The 26,504-nt window shown below is 46.7% G+C and overlaps 1 long non-coding RNA gene across 1 annotated transcript; it reads left to right on the top strand.

The window, feature by feature from the left end:
• Positions 1–661: 661 nt before the first annotated feature.
• On the top strand, positions 662–25,660 carry LOC119972740. The gene is made up of 2 exons (XR_005462147.1): positions 662–843; positions 25,597–25,660. It is a non-coding gene; the product is annotated as an uncharacterized LOC119972740 (long non-coding RNA).
• The last annotated feature ends 844 nt before the right edge of the window (positions 25,661–26,504 follow it).

The following is a 26,504-nucleotide window of genomic DNA, read 5'->3' as shown; positions in this document are numbered from 1 at the left end:
GCCAATCAACCCATCATATCCTTTGTCGAACACTCTAAGACAACCACACTGTACCACTACAACCCTGTCTCTTCCTCTGCTTCAAATATCAATGCGATTCTCCCTTAAGAGATAGAATGTGAGTAAGATTGATCTTTGGCTTAGTGATTCAAAGTGGCCGATCTCTTTGTTGAATCAAAGCTATAAAAGGCCACCATTTTAGTACTGCACTGGTATTCATGATATGAAAGTCACTGTTGTTATTGTATAGAGTAGTTGTTAAACACCCAGCTCTTTTTCAGTATAAAGCGTTTCACATTTGACATTCCAACGATACACAGCAAACGACAAAAAGTAGTGCTCCATGTGAGTGAGCTTGCCATCCTCCTCCCCCTCGCAACAGTTTTTAAAATCACTTATGCTGGCTGGAAAGGTCCACGTGAGACTAGATCCACTCTACAAATTGGTAGAAATTTGTGCTGAATTTCCAATCTAACTCACACAACAAACTATAGTGATGGTTCATTACCAATACTGCAGGATTTACAAAAGGCCCATTGATTCAGTGTGGGATCAGTTTTGGGGTAAGGAGCACTTTTTTGGTCGTTTGTCTGCATTACTGTAATATTTGTCTAATGAATGAAAATGCAACAGTTTTTTTAAAAAACCTTCTTTCGAACAGATACGTCGGAAGGAGGAACTCAAACTCACACCCACGTAACCAAGTGCTCTAACATGCATGAAAAAGTGGGCACCGATAAAAAGACATCAACGATTGGAACAAACACCCAGATTGGAAGACATCAGCTAACACAGGTCCCAGCAATTACAAAACAGAGAAGGCGGATGTTCAGAACAGAAGAGGTTTGTTTATAATGATCAACTTGAGAAAGGACGTACTGGCGCTGGAGGGTGTGCAGAGGAGATTCACTAGGTTAATCCCAGAGCTGAAGGGGTTGGATTATGAGGAGAGGTTGAGTAGACTGGGACTGTACTCGTTGGAATTTAGAAGGATGAGGGGGGATCTTATAGAAACATTTAAAATTATGAAGGGAATAGATAGGATAGATGCGGGCAGGTTGTTTCCACTGGCGGGTGACAGCAGAACTAGGGGGCATAGCCTCAAAATAAGGGGAAGTAGATTTAGAACTGAGTTTAGGAGGAACTTCTTCACCCAAAGGGTTGTGAATCTATGGAATTCCTTGCCCAGTGAAGCAGTTGAGGCTCCTTCATTACATGTTTTTAAGGTAAAGATAGATAGTTTTTTGAAGAATAAAGGGATTAAGGGTTATGGTGTTCGGGCCGGAAAGTGGAGCTGAGTCCACAAAAGATCAGCCATGATCTAATTGAATGGCGGAGCAGGCTCGAGGGGCCAGATGGCCTACTCCTGCTCCTAGTTCTTATGTTCTTATGTTCTAACTGAGCCACAGACTCTGAGAAGAATAATTTTCGATGAAATTGCTGTCAAGTGGGTTTGCAACATTTCTTTTTAGTTAATTTAAGCTGCAAAAATATTTTTGTTTTGCTTTGACCAATTAATTGAAAAGTTCAGGATATATCACAGGGATGCCTAGGAGAACTGATAACTTCCGACGGAGTGGCAATTGAGTCAGATTACCACTCCACCCAAAAGTTCTTACCTTAAAATCTACATGCTACTATCTCGCCTGACCTCTGACTCAGGCTGGGCGAGATCTGGCAGTGCAGCATGTCCCTGGGCCTACTGTCAAGTGCTGTGGAGTCAAAGGTAAGTAAGCCTCAACCCTTTTTTTTTACAGTACTCATATAGTGAAGCAGGTAAGTTTAAAGGTCCAGCCAGGTTTATAGGCCTTTGACAAGTTAAGGATATAAGTTATATGGATGTTTAAAACCCTACTGATGTTACTAATGCACGATCAATTGCACATAGACTCAGATTAGTACAACTGTGGCTTTATTACAGTCAGATGCGTGGCCTCCTACTGCAGCTGGCGAAATGGCAGATCAGTGGAGGACACGCATATTTATACGGCTCCTTGTGGGCGGAGCCAGCCGGCAGGGGCTGCCGGCGAACCTGTAGTACAGGTTCTACCTTATGTGTTCACCACATTCACCCCCTGTTAAAAATGAGTCCAGCAGGGGTGGTGTGGAACTATATACAGCGTTGAGAATTATGTACAGTGTCTTAGAAAAGAAGTGGGGGAGAGAATAAAAATGACCATTTTGATGGTCCGGTGCCCGTTAGAGGTTCGATCGATCCGGTGCTTTGACGATTCGCTGGGAATGACGTAAAAAAAAGAGTGGCGGCGATGTCGGTGCTGGCGGTGCTGGTGTCACCGATGTCGGTGCTGGTGCTGGCCTGCTGTCGGATGACTCCGGGAGCGTGCCGAAATCTTCTTCGTCCTCTTGCGTGGGCAGGGGAAGGAGGGATGGGCCTGGTGGGGTTAATGTTGGGAGCGCCGGGAAAGGGGAGGGTGGCACATGGGTGGGGAAGTGTGTTTGGTTGGAACCCGACAGTGGCAGGTCCCTGAGGGAGACAGTATCTTGGCGACCGTCGGGGAACTCCACGTAGGCATACTGGGGGTTGGCGTGGATCAAGTGTAGCCTGTCCACCAACGGGTCTGCCTTGTGGAGTCAGACGTGCCTACGGAACAGGACCGGTCCTGGAGCTGTGAGCCAAGTCGGAGCGACACCCCGGATGTGGACTTCCTGGGGGTAAAAGGCGTTCATGGGGTGTGTTATTCGTAGCGGTGCACAGTAGTGACCGGATAGAGTGTAGTGCATCAGGGAGGACCTCCTGCCAGTGGGAGGCTGGGAGGTTTCTGGACCGTAGGGCCAGCTGGACGGCCCTCCATACCGTCCCATTCTCCCTCTCTACCTGCCCGTTTCCCCGGGGGTTGTAGCTGGTCGTCCTGCTGGAGGCGATACCCCTGCTGAGCAGGAACTGACCCAGCTCATCACTCATGAATGACGGCCCCCTGTCACTGTGGATGTAGGCAGGCAAACCGAACAGAGCAAAGATTGTGTTGAGGGCCTTGATGACGGTGGCAGACGTCATATCAGGGCATGGGATGGCGAAGGGGAATCTGGAGTACTCATCGACCACACTGAGAATATACGTGTTACGGTCGGTGGAGGGGAGAGGCCCTTTGAAATCCATGCTGAGGCGTTCAAAGGGACGGGAGGCCTTCACCAGGTGCACATGGTCTGGCCGGTAGAAGTGCGGCTTGCACTTGGCACAGACCTGGCAGTTCCTGGTGACTGTCCGTACTTCCTCAACGGAGTAGGGCAGGTTGCGACCCTTGACAAGGTGTTACAGTCGTGTGACCCCCGGGTGACAAAGGCTGTCGTGCAGGGCCCGGAGTTGGTCTACTTGTGCGCTGGCACATGTACCTCGGGAGAGGGCGCCTGGGGGCTCGTTGAGCTTGCCGGGGCGATACAAAATCGCGTAATTATAGGTGGAGAGCTCGATTCTCCACCGCAAGATTTTATCATTTTTGATCTTGCCCCGCTGTGTGTTATTGAACATGAAGGCTACCGACCGTTGGTCAGTGAGGAGAGTGAATCTCCTGCCGGCCAGGTAATGCCTCCAATGCCGCACAGCTTCAACGATGGCCTGGGCCTCTTTTTCGATGGATGAGTGCCGAATTTCTGAGGCATGAAGGGTGCCCGATTCAGCGTGGCGACAAGGGCAACATCTGAAGCGTCGCTTTCTAATTGGAAGGGCAGTGTCTCATCTACTGCGACATCCCGGCCTTGGCTATGTCTGCTCTGATATGGGCGAAGGGCCTGTTGTGCCTCGGTCGTGTGGGGAAATTGGGTGGACTGTATGAGTGGGTGGGCCTTGTCCGTATAGTTTGGGACCCACTGGGCGTAGTACGAAAAGAACCCCAGGCAGCGTTTGAGGGCCTTGGGGCAGTGGGGGAGGGGGAGCTCCATGAGGTCGGGATAGGGCCCCAGAAGTCCGTTCTGGACTACATAGCCGAGGATGGCTAAGCGGGTCGTGCTGAACACATACTTCTCTTTATTATACGTAAGGTTGAGAAGAGTGGCGGTGCGGAGGAATGTAGCGAGGTTGGCATCGTGGTCCTGATCATGGCCGCAGATGGTGACATTATCTAAGTACGGAAACGTGGCCCCCAACCCGTACCAGTCGACCATTCGGTCCATCTCCCTTTGGAAGACCGAGACCCCGTTAGTGACACCAAAGGGAACTCTAAGAAAGTGATAGAGCCGACCGTCCGCCTCGAAGGCAGTGTAGGGACGGTCCGATTTACGGATAGGGAGCTGATAGTAGGCGAATTTCAGGTCAATTGTTGAGAAGACCCAGTACTGCGCAATCTGATTGACCATATCAGATATGCGTGGGAGGGGATTCGCGTCGAGCTGTGTGTACTGATTGATGGTCTGGCTGTAGTCCACGACCATTATGTGTTTCTCCCCAGTTTTAACTACTACCACTTGGGCTCTCCAGGTGCTGTTGCTGGCCTCGATGATACCCTCCCGAAACAGCCGCTGGACCTCGGACCTGATGAAGGCCTTGTCCTGGGCGCTGTACCATCTGCTCCTGGTGGCAACGGGTTTGCAATCCAAAGTTTGATTGGCAAAGAGTGAGGGGGGGTCAACCTTTCGGGTCGCGAGGCCACAAACGGTGAGTGGAGGTAGGGGCCCGCCAAATTTGAGGGTGAGGCTCCAGAGATTGCACTGGAAATCCAGGCCCAGCAAAAGTGCAGCGCAGAGATTATGAAGGATGTAGAGGCGGAAACCGCTGAATTCTACGCCCTGGACTGTGGGAGAGACCGTGCAGTACCCTCGGATCAGGACAAAGTGCGATCCGGAGGCCAGGGAGATCCTTTGGTTGGCGGGGTGGACCGCGAGGGAGCAGCACCTTACCGTATCCGGGTGTATGAAGCTTTCGGTGCTCCCGGAGTCCAGCAGACAAGAGGTCACGTGGCCATTGATTTTCACCGTTGTCGAAGCTGTGGCCAGGTTGTGTGGACGAGACCGGTCCAGCATCATTGAGGTGAGCTGTGGGTGAACGTCAGAGGTTTCAGACGGAGAGCATTGGCGGCCCAGGTCGTGGGATGTCGTTGGCATTCCTGCCCCGTGGGGAAGACAAGATGGCGGCGTCCGGCGGTCCTGTGGGGAACAAAATGGCGGTGCCCATGGGGCACACATTGCGGGGACGGGACAAGATGGCGGCGCCTATGGGCCACACGTTAGTGGAGCTGGACATTGTGCATTTGGCAGGGTGGAGGGGGCGATAGCGGTGACTGTGGGCCTGGCATACTGCGGCGAAGTGGCCATTTTTGTTACAAAACTTGCAAGTGGCGGCGCGGGCCTGTCAGCATTGGCGGAGGTGCTTCTGTTGGCCGCAAAAGTAGCAGCGGGGACCCCCGGGGTGCGCGAATTGGCATGCGGCGCAGGCGTATTGGCTAGGCAGGGCCCCAGCTGGGGGGGTCGTTTGCGGGGTCCAGGAGGGATAGGAGGGGTGGGCCGCGTGGCGAGAGGGGTAGGCCTGAACATTACGGGAAGTGACGTCATGGAGATCGCTAATGATTTTGTCTCCACTAGGGCGAGCGTGGCCCCTTACAGCAGTCGTCGGATGAGGTCCGACCCAATCCCCATTACGAACGCATCGCTCATGAGGAGATTAGAATGTTCGGTGGCTGTGACGGCCTGACAGTCACAGTCCCGGACGAGTGGGATTAGGGCCCGCCAGAAGTCTTCGATGGACTCACCAGGGAGTTGAGAGCGAGTGACGAGTTCATGCCTGGCGAAGAGCGTGTTCGCTTTCTGCGTGTAGTTCTATTTTAGGAGTGTCATGGCTTCCGCGTAATTCAGGGCATCCTGGATCAACGGGAACACGCTTGAGCTCAACCTGGAATACAGGACCAGTATCTTCTGAGCCTCCGTCAGTGTGGGGTTTGCTGCGTTGATGTAAGTCTCGAAGCAAGCTAGCCAGTGATTAAAGTCCTTTCTGACGTCGGGCGAGTGTTGATCCAGCTGCAGGCGATCTGGTTTGATTCTGATATCCATCTTGTTGAAAATCTGACTGCAATAAATTGATGCACAATCAATTGCACAAAGACTCAGGTTGGGTACAACTGTGGCTTTATTGCAGTCAGATACGTGGCCTCCTGCTGCAGCTGGCGAAATGGCAGATCAATGGAGGACACACATATTTATTCAGCTCCTAGTGGGCGGAGCCAGCCAGCAGGGGCTACCGGCTAACCTGTAGTACAGGTTCTACCTTAATTCCCCTAATCAGGTGTACACAGTGGTTCACCACAGTTACTTGTGAAAGTGTCTCAAAATCCCGACGGATAACTTGAAATATTGGTTCTTAGCACTGTATATTTGTTTGGAATAGTGTGAGGAACAATGTACAGCTCAATGAGGAACCAGTCCAGTTGTGTAATTTATCTGTCAATTCCATTAATTTGGCTTCAGGTACACTTTTCAAATTTGCTACGGTTATATTGTCTGCTTCCAAATGAGCCTTGACGGAGCCACCTTTGTAGTCTCCTTAATTTAAATAACACTTTCTCACTTGGTTCCACATGTTCCTCACCCTTATTACATTTCTAAAGTGATAAATCCACTACACCTATCCGGAATTATGGTTTTTAAAATCCCAGCCAAGACTCCCCAATTTTGGTTGATTGATTGATTTGATTTATTGTCACATGTACGAAGTACAGTGAAAAATATTTTTCTGCGGCCGAGGGAGCGTACACAGTAAGTACACAGTAGACAAAAGAATAATCAACAGAGAACATTGAGAAATGGTACATCGGCAAACAGTAATTGGTTACAGTGCGGAACGAGGGGCCAAGCAAAGCAAATAGATGAGCAAGAGCAGCATAGGGCGTTGTGAATAGTGTTCATACAGGGAATAGGTTAGTCTGAGGGGGAGTCGTTGAGGAGTCTTGTAGCTGTGGGGAAGAAGTTGTTCCTATGTCTGGATGTCCGGGTCTTCAGGCTTCTGTACCTTCTGCCTGATGGAAGGGTCTGGAAGAAGGCAGTGCCTGGGTGGGAGGGGTCTCTGATAATGCTGTCTGCCTTCCTGAGGCAGCGGGAGGTGTACACAGAATCAATGGGACGACGGCAAGCTTGTGTGATGCGTTGGGCTGAGTTCACCACACTCTGCAGTTTCTTGCGATCTTGGACCGAGCAGTTGCCATACCAGGCTGTGATGTAGCCAGATGGGATGCTGTCTATCGCATATCAGTAGAAGTTTTTGAGAGTCAATACAGACATGCCAAATTTCTTTAGCTTCCGTAGGAAGGAGAGACATTGTTGGGCTTTCTTGACTGTTGCATCGACATGAGTGTTAAGAACCCTGCTGATGTTACCTGCAGGAGTGTCTCATAACCCTGATGGATAACTTGAAACTCTTGTTCATAGTGGTGTATATTTGTTTGGAATAATGTGAGGAGCAAGGTGCAAGCCAGTGAGGAATTAATACAGAATATTTATTAAACCATAAGACCATAAGACGTAGGAGCAGAATTAGGCCACTCAGTCCATTGAGTCTGCTCCGCCATTCAATCATGGGTGATATTTCCTCATCCTCATTCTCCTGCCTTCTCCCCATAACCCCTGATCCCCTTATTATTAAAGTAAAAGAAAAGAAAAAAAACACATGACAAAAGACTAATATATATACACTATGACACTGTCATAGCAGTATAGCAGGTAGCACAGCAGTTAGCACTGTTGTTTCACAGTGCCCGGGGCCCAGGTTCGATTCAGGCTTGGGTCACTGTCTGTGCGGAGTCTGCACATTTGCCCTGTGTCTCCTCCAGGTGCTCCGGTTTCTTCCCACAAGTCCCGAAAGACATGCTTGTTAGGTGAATTGGACATTCTGAATTCTCCCTCAGTGTACCCGAACAGGTGCTGGAATGTGGCGACTAGGGGATTTTCACAGTAACTTCATTGCAGTGTTAATGTAAGCCTACTTGTGACAAAAATAAAGGTTATTATTAAGTATATTAATAACTAAATAAACTGCTTTATCTGAAGTTACTTCATATATACTCACATTTCCTGAACTCACTGAGATATTCCTTTTCCCAAACAACTTCCAATTTTAGTAACTCTATATAGGTCAAAGCCAGTTAATAGTTACCACACAATACCCCTCAGGTGACCAAGTCTGGGAAAACATCTCTTCTTGGTTCAGCAAAGGCACAAAACTGCGTCTTCTAGAGGAGAATATCTGCAACCTGCCATCGCTATGTTAGCTGAAACAGGCCTCTGTGGCTTGGATCATAGATGGAACTGACCTGTTTGACTGTTGAATGGAGAAGTATCCTATCTCCCCAATGAGGTTGCTTGCAGTTATACTGATCAGTCTCTTTGACATCCCACTCTGTGGATTTGGCTGTCTACATCTCTCAAATCACTTGCCTTTAAAAGTTATCATTTTTATAGCCCCACTGACTTCTGGCAAAGAAGTTTCTGATATAGCCATTTGCATCTCAATGTCTCTAGCCGCCTGCTAATCTTGTTACTGGGCACATCACATCTCATTGTTTCTCTAGATTCCTGGTAGTTTTGTTACTTGTCTGTTATTTTGTTTTCATCTCAAGTTCACTGTTCACCTCATTAATTTCCCAAATTCCTAACAGTGGGTAGGTTAAGGGATGGGGAGGGTAGCTTGGGTCAGGCCTTGGGTGAGAGGGGCTGGTGTCAGCTGGGTTGGGCCTTGGTGGGTGGGGTCTGACTGGGCCTTGGGGGGTATTCGGGGTTAGGCAAAGTCCTGTGGAGGTAGGGCGAGGGAGTCCTGGGTCGGGGGGTCCCTCTGGGGTTTGGGGATCGGTGCGGCTCCCATAGTTCCCAGAAGCTAGAAGTGGTTTAATTCTTCTAACTGTTTCTGGGTAACTGTTGATGTAAGATAATCAGAACTATCTGAAGTTTGCGATTTAAACCCCAGTTTTTCAGATAGTTCCCAGTGCAGGGTAATTTCCCATAAGCAGTTTGCACTTCCCGGGAAATTGCCATACAATCCTTAACCTAGAAACCTCTGGGAAGATACCGGGGACATCTTTGGGGTATCCCAGCCGATACGAGGTCCTGGAGCTCAGGCATTACAGCCTAATAGGCTTATTTATGTGCTCCCAAATTATTTAATCAGCGTCCTATTTAGATGTTTATGTGTATGTTTTGAAATCCTAGATTTCCTCTGGTGAGGCTCTGGATTTTACTTTGGGAATTTCAGCCTGATGAAGCTCCAGATTTTCCTTTTGGTTAACTATGTGTTACCTTCTGTGTAAGCTCTAAATTGTACTCTGGATAGCTTTGATCTTTCCTCCACATTCTGCTTATTTATCTGGGGTAACTCTGGTATTTCCTCTGTGTCGGTTTTGGATATTTATCTCGGGAAGCTCTGGCATTTAATTTGCGTGAACCTGGACACACTTAGAAGCTGATAGTAAAGAGTAGCTTTTAAATTCGGTTTTAGGTTTGCATAATTTTTTCCTGATGGGCACAGATTTAATTTAATATCATCGTGCATGCTTGTGGAGGAGGCATTGAGGTACAGCTGCATACCCCGAGTATGGGAAGGATCTGGGTGATGCATGCAGCCAATATTAACGCTTTTACACAGTGTGTTGCAATTAACAAACAACACGACAAATGGAAGGAAATAATTTACAATGTAGCAAAATGCTATGCCATTTCACCTTGTCTGCGTAACAGAATTCAGCATTAACCTATCCCAATATTTTCTCCCTGCCCCCTCCCCATTCCCAACTCTGCTCCCAACCATGAGTTGCACTTTATCTGCCGATGGAAATTTCACTCAGTGGATTAATGCATACCAGCTCTACAGTCTCTTCCATTCTCAAGCCTCACACCTAGCTGGATGCAACGATTCTATATTACTTCTTTCCCTTCTGTACCATGCTTTGTGGAATGTGGGGCGAATGACTGATAAAAAATGGCACAAAGAAGGTTTACACATATGGATTGGGTATCTTGCTGCAAGAGTAACCCTAACCCATTGCAGGGTTTCCAAATCTACATTCCACCCTCCCATGGTGCAACTTGCCAAAACTGCCTCATCCAAATGAGTGTCAACGTTTCCAAATGAGTGTCAACTTTGAGCAAATTCACTTTGATTTGATTGAATTTGAAGTAACAGAATAAAGTCTATCTGAAGTCAGATTGGTCAATCAGGGATTGATTGGTGTTGTGATCCTAAGCCACTGCTCATGAACATATTTTTTCTTTTCTTTATTCTTTCATGGGGTGTGACAAGAGCAGCATTTGTTGCCTTAACTGAGTGGCTGATTCAGCCATTTGAGAGGGCAGTTAAGAGCTAGCCAGGTTGCCGTGAGCTCGGAGTCAGAACTATAGCAGGATGGCAGATTTCCTTCCCCAAAGGATATTCGTGACCCAGATGGGTTTTTGCAACAATATTTTCATAGTTCCAGATTTATTAACTGAAGTTAAATTCCACCAGCTGCCGCAGTGGGATTTGAACCCTTGTCCCAGAACACTAGCTTGGACCTCTGGATAAATAGTCCTGGAAAACCTTACTGTTCTGGCACCATCCCCCACTGAATTTAGAGCTTCAATATTGGAGAAATATGGTGAGTAAGATTTGGGATCAAAACGATTTAGACACAAGCAACTCATTATCTTCATTGGATTAGATTGGATCGGATTGGATTTGTTTATTGTCACGTGTACCGAGGTACAGTGAAATGTATTTTTCTGCAAGCAGCTCAACAGATCATTCAGTACATGGGAAGAAAAGGGAATTGAACAGAATTCAAGAAAATACATGAGAATACATAATAGGGCATCACAAGATATACAATGTAACTACATAAGCATTGGCATCGGATGAAGCAGACAGGGTGTAGTGTTAATGAGGACAGTCCATAAAAGGGTCATTTAGGAGTCTGGTGACAGTGGGGAAGAAGCTGTTTTTGAGTCTGTTCGTCCGTGTTCTCAGACTTCTGAATCTCCTGCCCGATGGAAGAAGTTGGAAAAGTGAGTAAGCCGGGTGGGACATCCGTCAAGCTACAGACATCAACAGGCTAGCAGACAATGGGCGCTTCACAGCTCAATGTTCATATCAGGGAGTGACGATTTCCTCAGTACCGAGACAGATGGGAAGTCTTTCAAATGTTTAAAAAGTATATGGATAGTTTGGGAGGGGTATTAATGAAAATGAAATGCAGCAACTTTTTTCTCCACAAGTTCTTTCAGGTACTCAACACTTTGGGCCTCTTGAGCGCAATCGACCAGCTGCGCCCCGCCCGAACAGGAGCGTGACACAGCCATGAGATGTCGGGCGAAGCCTCCCATTGGCTTTCCAGCGACCAGCGCATCTCGTGAGATCTACCCAAATCTCTCGAGGCGTCTGGATCAGGATCGCACCCGTAATGGGCGTGACCAAGCTGCGCGCACTGAAGTCGGTTTCAAACCAATTTCAGCATGTTCACGCGGGATCTACCAGCCTCCCCAGGAACGCCCCTGCCGGCAGCCAGGCGTCGATTGGTACTGGTCCACATAAACGTGGCACTGCCAAGGTGCCAGGATGGCACTACAAAGTCGACAGGAGCCCTGGCAATGTGCCAGGATGGCAGTGCCAGGGCGCCCAGGTGCCATGGTGGCACTGCCAAGGGTAAGAGCCTAACAGGGAACATGAAAGGAGGGTGCAGAGTGGGGGTCCTGGAAGGGGGGACAGTAAGAGGGTGTGGGGGGGGGGGGGGCTTGAAGAGGGGTGGGGTCCTTGGACTTCATAGTGGGGTGTCCTCACTTGGGGAGGTGTGGGTTGATGCCTATGTGTGTGAGGGGGTGACATTGCACATGGGTGGGCAAATGGTGCCTTTGAAAATGGTGCCCCGATCTCTGAGGAGTCAGTCTGGCCAGCAAGTTCAGCTCCTCAGTGATGAAAATAATTCTGAGTGTGGGTTAAACTGGTGAGAAACTACTCAGGGCCCAAAAAGTGACTAAGGGCGCAATGGGCGAGATTCCTGTCGGCCGACGCTGAAATCGGGAAAGGCGATGGGGCAGAGAGTCAGTCTTGACGCCAAAATCGTGGTCGGCACTGGGTTCACACCAAATCGCAATTCTCCGGCGCCTCGACAGCAGCGTCAGTGTGTTCCACTCCGCATGTACAGTAAACGCCGTTTGCATATCATTACTGGGCGTGACCTCCTCCACGATCCTCCGCCTCCATTGGGGGAAATTCCCGACGGCAAGGTTCACTTGTGCTTTAAGAATCGGGAAACAGGCACCTTGACTGATGATGGAGAGAGAGGAGGTAGGGCAGGCCGTGGCGCGACATTGGGCTGCCGATCATGAGACTGGCTGGGCTGGCTGGGAGAGGGGTTGGTGGGCGTGCCTGCCAGTGCCGGGGTGGCGGGGGTGACCAGAGGACGGGCCGTGGGCAATGGGACTGGGACTGGGGCGGCATACAGGCATGGACACGGCAAGCCATCTTGCTGCGCACCCCACTGACCACCTTCCGTTTCCCGTGGTGGGGCAGTGTCACCGGCCATATGAGTGCCACCATCCCCGTCCTCCAGCCCCACTCTCCCACCCCTGCACTCCAGCCCCGACTCGTCACTCTACACCAGACGGGAGCTGTGGAGCTCAACCTGGGTGAGGGTCTCTGGGATGCTGGAGGATGTTGCAGATAGCTGCGACGGGAAAGTCAGTGTCATCCCCCGAATCAAGCTCCGGGGTGTATCGGGATGCAGGTCGAGGGATTGTGGGGGGTGGAGAGGGGGTGTGGGAATGGTGTTGGTTTAGGAATGGTGGTGGAGATGGGTTACACATCCAGTGCCCTCTATCTTGCTGCAGTGAGGGACCACAGGTCTGGCGGTCCCCCTTCAGCTTTATCCCACTCTTGGCGGCTGTGAACGGCCTTCACCTGGGCTGGGGGGGGCGGGGTTAGACATTCTTCGCAAGCAGCCCACGGGGCCAGGGCACCCGGCCATGGCAGCCGGTATGGGTGCTGGCATGTGGTGCAGGGTGGGGGTTCAGCTGCCCTCCTGGTGGGAGGAAGGAGTTACGGGTGTGTGGGAAGGGGATTAATGTCAGGGGCACAGTATTGCCTACTCACCGTGGCAGCTCTCATTTAAGCGCAACGCGGCCATTAAATCGCACCCTCGGTGTCATCCGTTAGCAGTGACTGAGCTGGCGGGAAACTCCCAGCAAAACCTGCTGCAAATGTTTAATCTGCCCTTAAGAAACGTAATCCCGCTTACTTTTTCAACTACTACCACACCCTCCTTATTATGGCAGTCTCTAGTATTACAACCTGCTGCAGAGACTCAAATGATGCACACTTTAAAGATTGTGGTCTAATCTGGGGCAATGTACCACTGGTTAAAACCTCTCCCACATCTTTAGTTCCTTCTAGCCACCTGATTTAGGATTTTTCCCTGTAGTGAGAGCGAATAGAGATTGAGAGGGATGTACAAAAGCAAAACAAGGTGACTCCCCCATGCAAACCCACCCCCAACACCCACTCCGTTTAGAATGCAGCAGATGATGAGCTCACTGTGTCGTGATTCACAGCTCTGAATTCTATTCTGCCTGATTCACATACACAGTCTGTTAAAGCATCAACTCGCAGTCCCTGAGAAAATCTCAGATTCTATAATAGATATTGTTAATAATAGCGGACTTAATTTAGTTGATAATTAATTATAATGCTAACTATTTCCATATGATTCATACTTAACAGTCAGTATAAAATGAAATGTTTGAGGGTCCACTTAAAATTTAGAGGACAAATATAATCCAATCATGCGCGCACACTATTGACTTCTTATTGTACATTTTATTGATGTCTGCAATTCTTTACTTGTTACAGCAGAGCACCTGATGGGACCAGAGTAAAGATTTGTTACAGGTAGAACATTTCAGTCAAACAGTCTGGGGCGAATTTCCACAAAGGTTCTCCTAATGATTGCAAAGTCTCCATGGAAATCCCCTATAATATAATATACATGGAGAGAGCAGAATCTTCCCCTCCCGCTGGGGAGCATTTTGTGGCAGAGGCGGAGAATATGCCGGGATGAAAAATATTGGTTTCCCAACGGTGAAAGCTTTCCCGACTGTCACAGCGGGTTAATGAAGCTTGTTTGGGGCAGCACGGTGGCGCAGTGGGTTAGCCCTGCTGCCTCACGGCTCCGAGGTCAAAGGTTCAATTCCGGCTCTGGGTCACTGTTCGTGTGGAGTTCGCACATTCTCCCCGTGTTTGCATGGGTTTCACCCCCCACAACCCAAAGATGTGCAGGATAGGTGGATTGAACACGCTAAGGTGCCCCTTAATTGGAAAAGAAATGAATTGGGTACAGTAAATTTCTAAAAAAAAATGAAGCTTGTTTGGAACTGAATGTGCATATCATGAATGCTAAATAAACCACCAATGGGTACGGCACGGTGGAGCAGTGGTTACCACAGCTGCATCACGGTGCTGAGGACCCGGGCTCGATCCCAGGCCTGAGTCACTATCCATGTGGAGATTGGACATTCTCCCCGTCTCTACATGGGTCTCACCCACCCACAACCCAAAGATGTGCAGGATGGGTGGATTAGCCACGCTAAATTGCCCCTAAATTGGAAAAAAAAAGTAAATTTTTTTTTTAAAACACCAACAGACCAGAATATACAGAGGAGTTGCTTAGAGGGTAGGATCACTGCCACCAATGCTGGAATCGTGATGGGGGAGGGGTGAACAGAGGGTACTGGTGGTAGGAGGGTACTGTGGCAGTGAGAAAGAAGGCAATGAGATGCAGTAGGTTGACAGGTGAGGTGAGTGTGGCGGGTGTAGTTTTCGTCGGGGTTGTTCACAGGGATAAGAATAAGACGGTGATGGGGGAGGGGTGGGTTGCAGAGGAGGGTAAAAGGTGGTGGACACTGTCCAAAAGATGACGCGCATCATCCTGAAGCACAGGCAGATAAAGACATCAATACCCTTTATGTTCAACATAAAGATGTCTAGGTGGTAGAAGGATCATCAGGTGGGTGGAGGTGAAGATCAGCTCAACTGGACAACTAATCTATCCTGACAAGGCAAAGGTCTTTCTTCAGGGTCTAGAGGGTAGAGTAGGGAAGGGGAATGGGGTAAGTGAAAGGTTTCTTACACATGAGCCTTGGCAAAGAGCGTCGATCAATGCACAGGCATGATTACGAGGGACATAGACACAGCCTTGGTCCCCCTCTGGCAGGAAAGGCAGTGTGCAAAGGCAATAACACAAGGAGAAGCAAGAAAACCCGCGGAGACCTCCACCAAGTGAAATGATTCACATATTTACAAAGGAGCAATAAGTATGTGCAATGATTGTACACCCCATGCTGTGGAAATGCCGGCGTTGGACTGGGGTGGGCACAGTAAGAAGTCTTACAACACCAGGTTGAAGTCCAACAGGTTTATTTGGAATCACTAGCTATTGGAGCGTAGTTCCTTTATCAGGTGAGGGCAATGGAGTGCAGGTCCGAGTGTGTATCAGGCAGAAATTCTGCATTCTGCTGGACCAAGATCCCCAGGGCTTTCACTATCCTCCCCATGAAGGTGTCCATGCACTCACATGCCAGAGCCACATAATCAGAGAGCATGCGGACACACTCCTCCATCTCTCATGCCACACTGCTGAGGGTCTTTGACATTCCTGCCTGATGATCCCCCCCACCTTTTTGATACTCCAGTATCTTTTCCATGACCACTTCCAGAGGTTCATCATATGACTCTAAGTTAACAGGGGCCTACTCTCTAACAGGCCTTAAAGTGCCAGAGACTTTGGCTCTCACACATCCTCCGCCTGTTACGGAAACATGTCTCTGAGGTAATCTTTAGACTGTTAGCCCAAGCCTTCTTCCAGGTGTGATGAAATTCTCATCATCATCTGGACTCTCTTGGAGGCTCGGGCTTACTTCTGGAGCTGGGACTGCCTTCCCTCTCTCCCCACTGGCACCATGAATTGAGAGAGAGGAGAAAGGGTGACAGCCTAGGCTGGCTCTTACATTGCACACAGCATCACCCTCTGCTTCCGATCTTGACAGACATGTTTCCTCTCTGGATGCTCAGGGGTGGCCAACCTTGCACAAATACGGTCATGGGCCTCTTTTGCCAGCTCGGCTGCCTACTGTTCAAATTGTGCGAAGGGCCAGATCTAGGGCATGCCCCATCCCGACTTCACCCTCTTTATCCTGTTGTGTGCTCTCTTCTGCACAATGACAGATGGATTTGATGCGACCATCAATTCACTCGAGACATGAGTAGAAGTAAACCATGGCTTTAATCAGCTTAGAACAGTGCCTGCCTGCGACTGAACCAATGCTGAGAACTGCCTACAGGTCGACTGCTCTTTATACCTCCCTTCAAGGGGAGGAGCCATGGACGGAGCCCATACATGCCCCAATATGTTCCCCTATGGATAATGCCATACAATGGCCCATAGGAGAAGCCCACAAGGGCAACAGCATAGCACAGATACAAATACAAGTGCAACAGCACAGATACAAATACACTGGTGGATTATTAGTATAATACATTCACCGCAGGATCGTGAACACCTGATGCAGGAACAGGCCACATGCCACTAATTCTGTGGCTAATACGTGACCTCCTGACCCCTCAAACCCCGACCATCATGCACAGTGAGGAATTTGAGTGTCCACCTGCCTGGAAAAGTGTAGCTCCAAAAGCTTTCAAGAAGCTGGAGACCATCCAGGATGAAGCAGGCCATTTGATTGACACCCCATCCAGCACCCTCAACATTCAGACCTTCCAACACTGACCCTTAGAGGCAGCTATGTGTGCTATGTGAAAGGTGCACTGCTGCTGTCTCCAAGGAGGTGTGTTTAGAGAGAAGGTTCACTTGTGCTGGTGGGGTGGATTAAATCATTCATGCCTTTCTTGTATTGCCTGTGTGATCCTCCTCTACGTTCCTCTGGCACCCATCACCATGGCGACCTCCTCCCAGGCCAGTGTGCGGAGTCGGGTGGTCCACCTGCTCCCATCCCTGGGAAAGAGGATGTCTGTCTGTCCTGTCCTCTGCAGCCTGAAGGAGAGTCTCCAAGAAGCGCAGGGTCAGTCTTGGCTGCCTTCCCAAGATTATTAAAAGGATGGATGTCCTTTTACTATTCACATTGTATATTAATAATTTGGAAATGGGGATAGAGAGAAACAGTTTAAAAACAGTACTGGTTTGAACATGTGGCCCTTTGTCCTGTTCCCACAGGTTAATTTAAACTGATTTTGCGGATTTTTAAAAAGTTCTTTCACAGGATATGGGTGCCAGCATTTTTATTATGCATTCCTGATTGTCCTTGAGAAGGTGGTGGTGAGCTGCCTTCTCCAACTACTGCAGTCCATTTGGTGTACTCTCAATACATCCACAGTGCTGTTAGGAAGCGAGTTCCAGGATTTTCACCCAGCGACAGTGAAGGAAAGGTGATATATTTCCCAAGTCAAGATGGTATTTGGTTTGATGGGGAATTTGCTGCTGCTATTCTCGATTAACCTTTTCCCATCCATTCACTGTCTAATGCACCTTCTCAGATGCCTATGTTCCTTCCAATGTACCACCCACCTGAATCTTAACAATTCAGACCCTTGACACAAGGATCAGCTTCAGGATTCGTTTCGGCTCTTTCTCCCATATTTGAATGAATCTCTTGGTGACCAGAACTGGGCACAGTAATCATGCTGTGGTCGGACCAGAGCATTGTGTCTGTCCAGGAAATGTAAGCCTCTGAGTGGGAACAAAATCTCCAGGGACAGGTGATATTTAGCATTGAGAGAAGCTGGAGAGGAGATTTGTGATCATGATGAAGGAGTCATAGGACACTGGGATGATTTGAATAGGTTGTAAATCGGTTAATATTGTTGCCATATTCAAAACATTCTCGATATACCTAAACCCGATAAACCACGGCAGATTTAAAAATCTTACCACCACCTTCTTAAGGGCAATTAGGCATGGGTAACGAAGCTGGCCTTGCCAGTAACACACACGTCCCATGAAAGATTAAATACAAGACTATGAAAGCAGACGCTGACTGTTACACATCCAGTAGTCTGACCTCTGTGTAAAATGGAATTCATTATCAGAAGTAAAATCAAGGATCATCTCGATAAAAGTAATCCAGTTACCAGCAGTCAACATTGATTCAGAGTTCCTTGAACTCTTTGAGGAACTGACAACCTAAAAGGACTATTATAATCTCTATGACGTTTGGTTTGGCTTTTGATCAAGGTCCAGATAAAAGGCTAACGATTAAGGTGAAACCTTTGAGGATAATAAGAACAAAAGTAGGTCATTCAGCTCCCTACACCAGTTCCTTCATTCAGTTATGGCTGATCTACATTTCCGCTTCACATACTTCCCCTTGCCCCATATTCCTTGATACAGTGACCTAATAAAAGCCTATTGGTATTAATCTTGACACTTTGAATTGATCTGACATTGACAACTTTTTATGGAAGGAAGTTCCAGATTTTACTACCTGTAGTGTTTTAAAAGATCACCTTGGCTTCACTCCTAAATGGCCTTGCACTAATTTGAAAATTCCCAGTATACCAGCTTTTAACAAACAATGTTCTTGGTTACACAAATCCCTTTTCTCTTCCTCAGCTACTAGTTCCTCAACAGCAAGAATATCATGATTTGTCTTTCCAGATCTGAAGTAGCCCACACTAAGCTCCTTCAGCCACAGTTTAGCCCACTTTCTTATTCTATGTTTGTGATTTCCAGTTCTTAACTCCGTATGCATAGGGTCATGCAAAACTCTGCTGTCCACGTCATAACCTGCAGCAGGCTCCAATCCCCTATCTGCTCTGTGCTCGCTAACATTCATCAGCTTCCAGTCAAGCAATATCGTGATTTCAAAATACTCATCCCAGTTTTCAATCCCCTCCATGGCCTTGTTCCTCCCCTACTCCATAACCTCCTCCAGCCCCATGACCTTCTGTGCAATCTGTACTTCTCTAATTCTGACCTCTTGTTCATTCCCATTCATTTTTGCTCCACCATTGGTAGCCATGCCTTCAGTTATCTGACACTCAAGCTCCGTTCTTAGACATTTCCGCCTCCTTGTTTTTCTCCTTAAACCTAGCTCTTTTACCAAGCTTTTCGTCACCTGATCTAATATGACCCTATGTGGCTCAGTGTCGTGCTTTGTTTTACAATACTCCTGTGAAGCGCCATGTGGCATTTTTTTGCATGAAAGAGGATATATAAATATAAGTTATTGTTATCTACAGAAAGCATTGTGTATCCTAACCTGGTATTACCTGCAAACATCAATGTGCAACTCTCGTTTCCTTCATCCAAGTCATCTATGAAGGTATATAGTGAAAAGCTGAAGTCTCAGTACAGATCCCTGATTTGCAGTCAAAAAACATTCCTTTTATCCCTCCTCATTGTCTCCAACATATTTCTACACGTTAAAAATATTAAAGGATATGGGGATGGTGCTGGGAAATGGTATTCATAGAATTTACAGTGCAGAAGGAGGCCATTCGGCCCATCGAGTCTGCACCGGCTCCTGGAAAGAGCACCCCACCCAAGTTTAACACCTCCACCCTATCCCCATAACCCAGTAACCCCACCCAACACTAAGGGCAATTTTGGACACTAAGGGCAATTTATCATGTCCAATCCACCTAACTTGCACATCTTTGGACTGTGGGAGGAAACCGGAGCACCCGGAGGAAACCCACGCACACACGGGGAGGATGTGTAGACTCCGCACAGACAGTGACCCAAGCCGGAATCAAACCTGGGACCCTGGAGCTGTGAAGCGATTGTGCTAGCCACAATGCTACCGTGCTGCCCTATTGATATATTGATGTAGAGGATCACACATGGTCTCATTGAATGGGGGAGCAGGCTTGAGGGCCCTAATAGCATATTCCTCCTCCTATTTCCTATGTTCCTTCCAACGTACCACCCAAGCAATTACCAACCCACATTATCTCCAATTTTGTCACTTCAATTTTTGCTAACAGTCTCTGTTGTGAAACCTGGTAATGGAGAAGAAACTAATTGATGTCTGTGAATATTTGGGAAAGAAATTGGGCTCCCTGACACACATTATTTACAGTAAGAAGTCTTACAACACCAAGTTGTAAGACTTCTTACTGTGCTCACCCCAGTCCAACGCTGGCATCTCCACATCATGACCCATTATTTAGGCATTGTATTGTAATCTAATGCTCAAAATGGGAAGTTCACCAGATGCCACCTTGGTGAAGAGGACTGTGTGCAAACGTGACAACTGATACCGTGCGGGACAGGTGGATTATGATGTCAGTCAGTGTGCAATGCTGATTTGATGCCTGCACTGCCATTTTTAAACTCCATGCTCCAACCTCAACCCTGTTTTAACCTTGAACAGCTAATACACTTTCAGCTGCAATATGGACCCACATCTGCCCCATCACCCACACCATCAGCACTGTTTAAAGGGATCACGACCAACTTCCTGCTGAGTTACTGGTGCAATTATAATGTTTTTTAGTGTTTTCCTATATGTTGAATAATCTACAAGGAGTGGCCAGACTGGCGTTGAGGTAATTTACTGTTGGTTTAGAATATTGTGCTGAAATGAGTTGAGAGACGATAAGAAAAGACAATAAGAAATAAGTGACCATTATATGATAGAATTCTTTATCAAGGTGGATCGTAAGGTAGTTGATTCTGAGACCAGGGTCCTGAACCTCAATAAAGATAACTGTGATGGTATGAGGCATGAGTTGGCTATGATGGACTGGGAATTGTTGCTGTAAGGAAGGACAGTCGACCAGCAATGGCCGGTATTCAAGGTACGAATAGGTGAACTCCAAAAGTTTAGTCCTATTTGACGCAAAAGTGGAAAGGAAACTGTGGCCAAACCATGGCTTACAAGAGAAATTCGAGTCAGCATTAGAATCAAAGAAGAAGCATACAAATGAGAATTGGGAACAGTTTAAAATTCAGCAAAGGCAGACCAAGGGATTGATTAAGAAGGGGAAAATACAATATAAAAGTAAGCTAGTGGGGAACATAAAAATTGACTGTAAATGTTTCTATAGGTATGTGAAGAGAAAAATATTGATAAAAACAAACGTAGGCCTCTTACAGTCAGAAAGGGGGAAATTTATAACGGGGAACAAAGAAATGTCTGAGGAACTAAATTTGTGCTTTGCTTCTGTCTTCACAAAGGAAAACATGAATAATGTACCAGCAGTTCTGAGAAACATAAGTTTTAGTGAGGAGTTAAAGTAAATTAATATTAGTAAAGAAATGGGTTTGGGGAAATTAATGGGATTAAAGACGGATAAATCTCCAAGGCCTGATAATATTCATCCCAGTGTACTTAATGAAATGGCCCTAGGAATAGTAGATCCATTCGTGGTCATTTTCCAAAATTCTTTGGACTCTGGAATGATTCCTACAAATTGGAGGGTAGCTAATGTTACCCCGCTATTGAAAAAGGAAGGTAAAGAGAAAACAGGGAACTATGGACCAGTGAGCCTATCGTCGGTAGTAGGGAAGTTGCAAGAGTCCATTATCAAGGACTTCAAAGCACAGCATTTGGAATGCGGTGATATAATCAGACAAAGTCATGCTTGACAAATCTACCAGAATTTTTTGATGATATAAGCATTGGAGTTGACCATGGAGAACTGGTGGATGTGGTTTTTTTTGTTTCTTTCAGAAGACTTTTGAGAAGGTCCACCAAGCTGATTACTATGTAAAGTTAAAGCGCATGGGATTGCGGGTGGATAGAAAGCTGGTTAGCAGACAGGAATGAAAATGTTGGAATAAATGGGTCCTTTTCCAATTGGCAGACAGTGACTAGTGGAGTATCACAAGTATCTGTGCCAGGACTCCAACTGTTCGCATTATAGATTAATGATTTGGACGAGGGAACTAAATGTATTATCTCCAAATTTGCAGATGATACAAAGGTGGGTGGGAGGGTGAGCTGGGGGGAGGATGCAGAGATGCTTCAGCAGGATTTGGACAGGCTGAGTGAGTGGGCACATATAATGTGGATAAATGTGAGGTTGGCTGCTTCAGTAGCAAAAAAAGGAAGGCAGATTATTTGAATGGGTGTAAATTGAGAGAGGTGGCTACTTTGCGATACCTTGGTGGTCTGGTGCATCAGCGCAAGTACAGCAGGCAATAAAGAAGGCAGCTGGTATTTTGGCCTTCATAGCGAGAGGATTTGAGTATAGGAATAGAGATGTCTTATAGCAATTGTATAGGGCAATCGTGAGGCCATACCTGCAGTATTGTGTACAGTTTTGGTGTCCTTATCTGAGGAAAGATGTTCTTGCAATGGAGGGAGTGCAGAAAAGGTTTACCAGGCTGATTGCTGGGATGGCAGGACTGTCCTATGAGGAGAGACTAAGTCGGTTAGGATTATATTCATTGGAATTTCAGAGTGAGAGTGGATCTGATAGAAACTTATAAAATTCTAACAGGATTAGACAGGGCAGATTCTGAAAGAATATTCCTGATGGTGGGGGAGTCCAGAACTAGGGGTCATGGTTTGAGGATTGGGGGTAAACCTTTTAGGACTGAGGTGAAGAGATACTTATTCACCCAGAGTGATAAATCTGTGGAATTCACTACCACAGAAAATAGTTAAGGCCAGAATTTTGTGTAATTTCAAGAAGATATTAGATATACTGTTGGGCTAAAGGGATGAAGGGGCTTGGGGAACAGGCAGGATCATTGTATTCAACTTGATGACCAGCCATCATCATACTGAATGGCAGAGCAGGCTCAAAGGGCTGAATGGCCTCCTTCTGCTTCTATTTTCTATGTATGTTCTCCAGAAATGGATGGCCTTCCTCTGGGAATTTAGCATGACTCATAGAATGATGAGAGGCTAGGCAAAGTGGAACAAGCTGTTAAAAAAGGGAGGAGGAGGAAGAAGAGTTATTAGCCAGAGGCCATATTTACTCAGTTTCTTTAAGGAGCAATTTTTACTTCAGCTCCAGCAAGGACCAACACTTGAGACATCTTTGTTTCATTAAGTAGATTGCCAACTGCTGCAACCACAACTCATAAAACAGGGAAAGGACAGCATTAACTGTGGATGTCAAGGTGACTGTGACTCTTATAAATATCTGTCTCCTTCCAGGCTTCTGTTGGAGATATAAGTGACATTTCATGGTTTACAGCTATTTAAGGGAATGTTACGACATCCTGGGCTGGTGCGCGGTCAATTCTAGCCCCACAGGCCCCATAGTTCCAACACAAATGCATTAACCAATATTTTGGATCACGTTTCCGAGATCTTTGGCCTTTGACTGCTCAAATGACTTACAGAGCACCAGAGTTGTAAGAGAAACACATCAACTGTTTATTTATAACAACAATGGAGATAAGACATGGGCGGCACAGTGGTTAGCACTGTTGCTTCACTGCAGCAGGGTCCCAGGTTCAATTCCTGCTTGGGTCACTGTCTGTGCAGAGCCTGCATGTTCTCCCTGTGTCTGCACGGGTTTCCTCCGGGTACTCCGGTTTCCTCCCGCAAGTCCCGAAAGACGTGCTTGTTAGGTGAATTGGACATTCTGAATTCTCCCTCTGTGTACCCGAACAGGTGCCAGAGTTTGGAAACTAGGGGATTTTCACAGTAACTTCATTGCAGTGTTAATGTACTTGGGACACTAATAAAGGTTATTATCAAGATATGCAATAATTATACTAGAATAACAGCCAGCTAATCTGCTACTTCCTCCCCCCTCGCCTTTTACCATCTCACTCTCTTCCTAAACACACACAAGACATATACACACAGAGTGGGGGAGTAATAAAAGAGGATTAATGTGAGGTGAAAGATGAATCCCACAGTCTGGGAATTTGGATTGAATATTCCAGCCATTGTTGAAGTTGTTTTTGCAGCTGACTGTCCTTCCAAGATGCAGAGTGATTGAGAACCACCGGTTGGGTAGCACATGAGGGTCTTCTGGCTGGAATATTCAATCTGAATTACCAGACTGTGGGATTCCCTCTGGGGAGACACTTTCACTTTTTTTAACCTGGGCCTTCACTCAGAACATCTGCCTCAGGCCTGTGTAATTCATATTTGTTTCCAACTCCACCACAATGTCTCCTAGCTTTACTGAGGAAAAGCAGAGTTCCTCTCACATGATTTTAAAGAGGGTCCTTTAAACAACTGGCCCTGCCTGGCCTGCAGCTGTTGCTGGACTGAAATTTTTTGCGGTTCAATCTGATTGTAGAGAGAGAAAGGTCTTTACTTTTTACCTTTAGACAGAGTCCATCAGGTAAGAGAGAGATATCAGGGCTGTGGCCCTGCAGCTTCTTCATTAAACCAAAACTATGAACCAGATGAGACCTTGCTGTCCCTGGCAGAACATTCCAGGCATCGCACCACATTTCACGCTGAAGGTGACAGTTGGTCATTTAATGGGAGAATTGCAAGTTTTTTATTTGGGTGCTTTCCACTGAGGGATCTGTAATAGCCGAGTAAAAGTCGGCACCAGCTCAAAAGCTGCATCTCCTTCATAATTAAAATAAATTCACATTTTTATGCCCATGAAACAAAGCTGTTTGTAAAAGCAGCTGTCATGGTAATGAAGCAAACAAGCCCTGCTGTCATCTGCAAAGATTCAGGTCATAAATAGCCCGAAAAGATATTAAAGAGATAATTTACCAAAAGATAGGCCATCAAATGAATTCTGGGCTGTAATCTTGTTTAGCTGATGATTTGAAACTTGTGCTTACTCTCTTGATTGGCGGTTTTAACCTGGCTCACTTGTTAAAATAGCTGGTCCTTATATCGTACTGTTTCTGTTCAGTCACCATATTTATTGGGGATTTTTACTGGGTGCTCCATCCAAATCGGACCTCATTCTTCCATGCAATTTGCGGTCATATGATATAATGTAGGTTGTTCGGCTATCACTTGCAACAGTAATGCTTATACAGGCAGAGCACAAATAACTTGGGCCTCTGCTTCCACAGGCAATCTATCCCACTGGTTCAATCTTCCTGCCTTCCTTCCTTCCGGCCTTCAGACCACCCTGTACTGTTCCTGCAGTCAACAGGCTGCAGACAGAAGCTCATTCAGGGTAATAAGGTTCAGCCCTCAATGGCTGAAGCTTCCTACTTGTAGGAACAAGTTTCAACCACTCCTCAACCCTTATATTTCGGTTCTTAAAATCTAATCTCAGGCGAGCACTGCTGCCTCACAGCACCAGATTTGATTCCAGCCTTGGGTGACCATCTGTATGGAGTTTGGCCGTTCTCACCCGTGTCTGCGTGGATTTCCTCCGGGTGCTCCGGTTTCCTTCCATAGTCCAAAGATGTGCAAGTTAGGTGGATTGGCCATGATCAATGCACAGGGTCATGGGGATAGGGTGGGAGAGTTGGGCTAGGGCGAGTGCTCTATCAGACATTCAGTGCAGGCTCAATGGTGTTTCCAAGGTGTTACAAATTTTCAACTGACCATATTCTTGTAACTTGCTCTCAGATCTCCAACTTATGCAATCAAACTTTTCTGCATTAAAATCAAACCCATAAAGTGAGTAGGAATCATTCAGCAACCGTTATTTGGCATATTTCTTCAGTTCTTCATTGAAATTTGATATCTCCAATCATTTTTAATCTTAATAACCTATTTCTGCTTACCTAGAAGAAAAAGCGGGATGCCATCAAAACGCCGGCAAAAGAGGTCAGCATTCATGTCACAAAAAATATCTGTTCAGTTGAGTCAGATGGAAGAAAAATGGAGAACTGCGTGAAGTAAAAAAGCAATTAACCCAGGAGCTGACATGGCAACGAGATCAATACTGTTTGCACTTTACAATAGATCCGTTGCCACAAAAAGACTTGAAGAAATGAAATGCTGGAAAAACCTTCAAAGTGAGTGGAAAACATTTCTTTGTGCCTTGAGAACCAACATTTGAAGATTCGTTGAAAGTTTGGTGATGCAGACCTTCCTAAATTATTTTTAAGAAAGCAATGTTGAGTGTTAATTATTGTGCCAAAATGTATCTATGATTTTACCTGGAATTCTGAGTGTATACAAGATTTAAGTAACCTGAAATATGCATGCAGGTTTTCCTGTGGGTCTGTTTGAGGATGGAACCAAGTGGGCAATTTTACACTAATTAAAGAGATCTCTTCAGTTTTCGTTGATCAACAAAGGCTGGTTTTAGATCTCTTTAAAATGCTTTTGATCATCTCTGTCCAGGTTTTTGTCATTAAATTTTGAAAGATGAAGTGAATTTTTAGAGGGCTCACTCCATATTGGTTTAAACTGCCTGAGAGAAATGCTTACCACATTTCTTTTTTCTCTTCCTCTCCCTCTGTACCCTGCTGTCTGGAGAAGTGTTTGTTATCATGAAGTGTTCTATCCGGCTCACCTTCCAAATTTCACATTTGGTAGAAAATGATTCATCCATATTTTCCTCTTTTGCCCCAGCGGTTACCACTTGCAGCCCCAAGTTCCACACATGAATGGAATTAAAGAGCTTTGCACGGCTAGTGTTATGGCTGCAGAGTGAAACAGTCCAACTCTCCCAGTCACAGCATTCTGCT

The sequence above is a fragment of the Scyliorhinus canicula genome, chromosome 10 (genome assembly GCF_902713615.1).
Source record: "Scyliorhinus canicula chromosome 10, sScyCan1.1, whole genome shotgun sequence".
Classification (NCBI taxonomy): Eukaryota; Metazoa; Chordata; class Chondrichthyes; order Carcharhiniformes; family Scyliorhinidae; genus Scyliorhinus; species Scyliorhinus canicula.
Note: the sequence above shows the minus strand (reverse complement) of the source record. Positions and strands in the feature narration are given on the sequence as shown.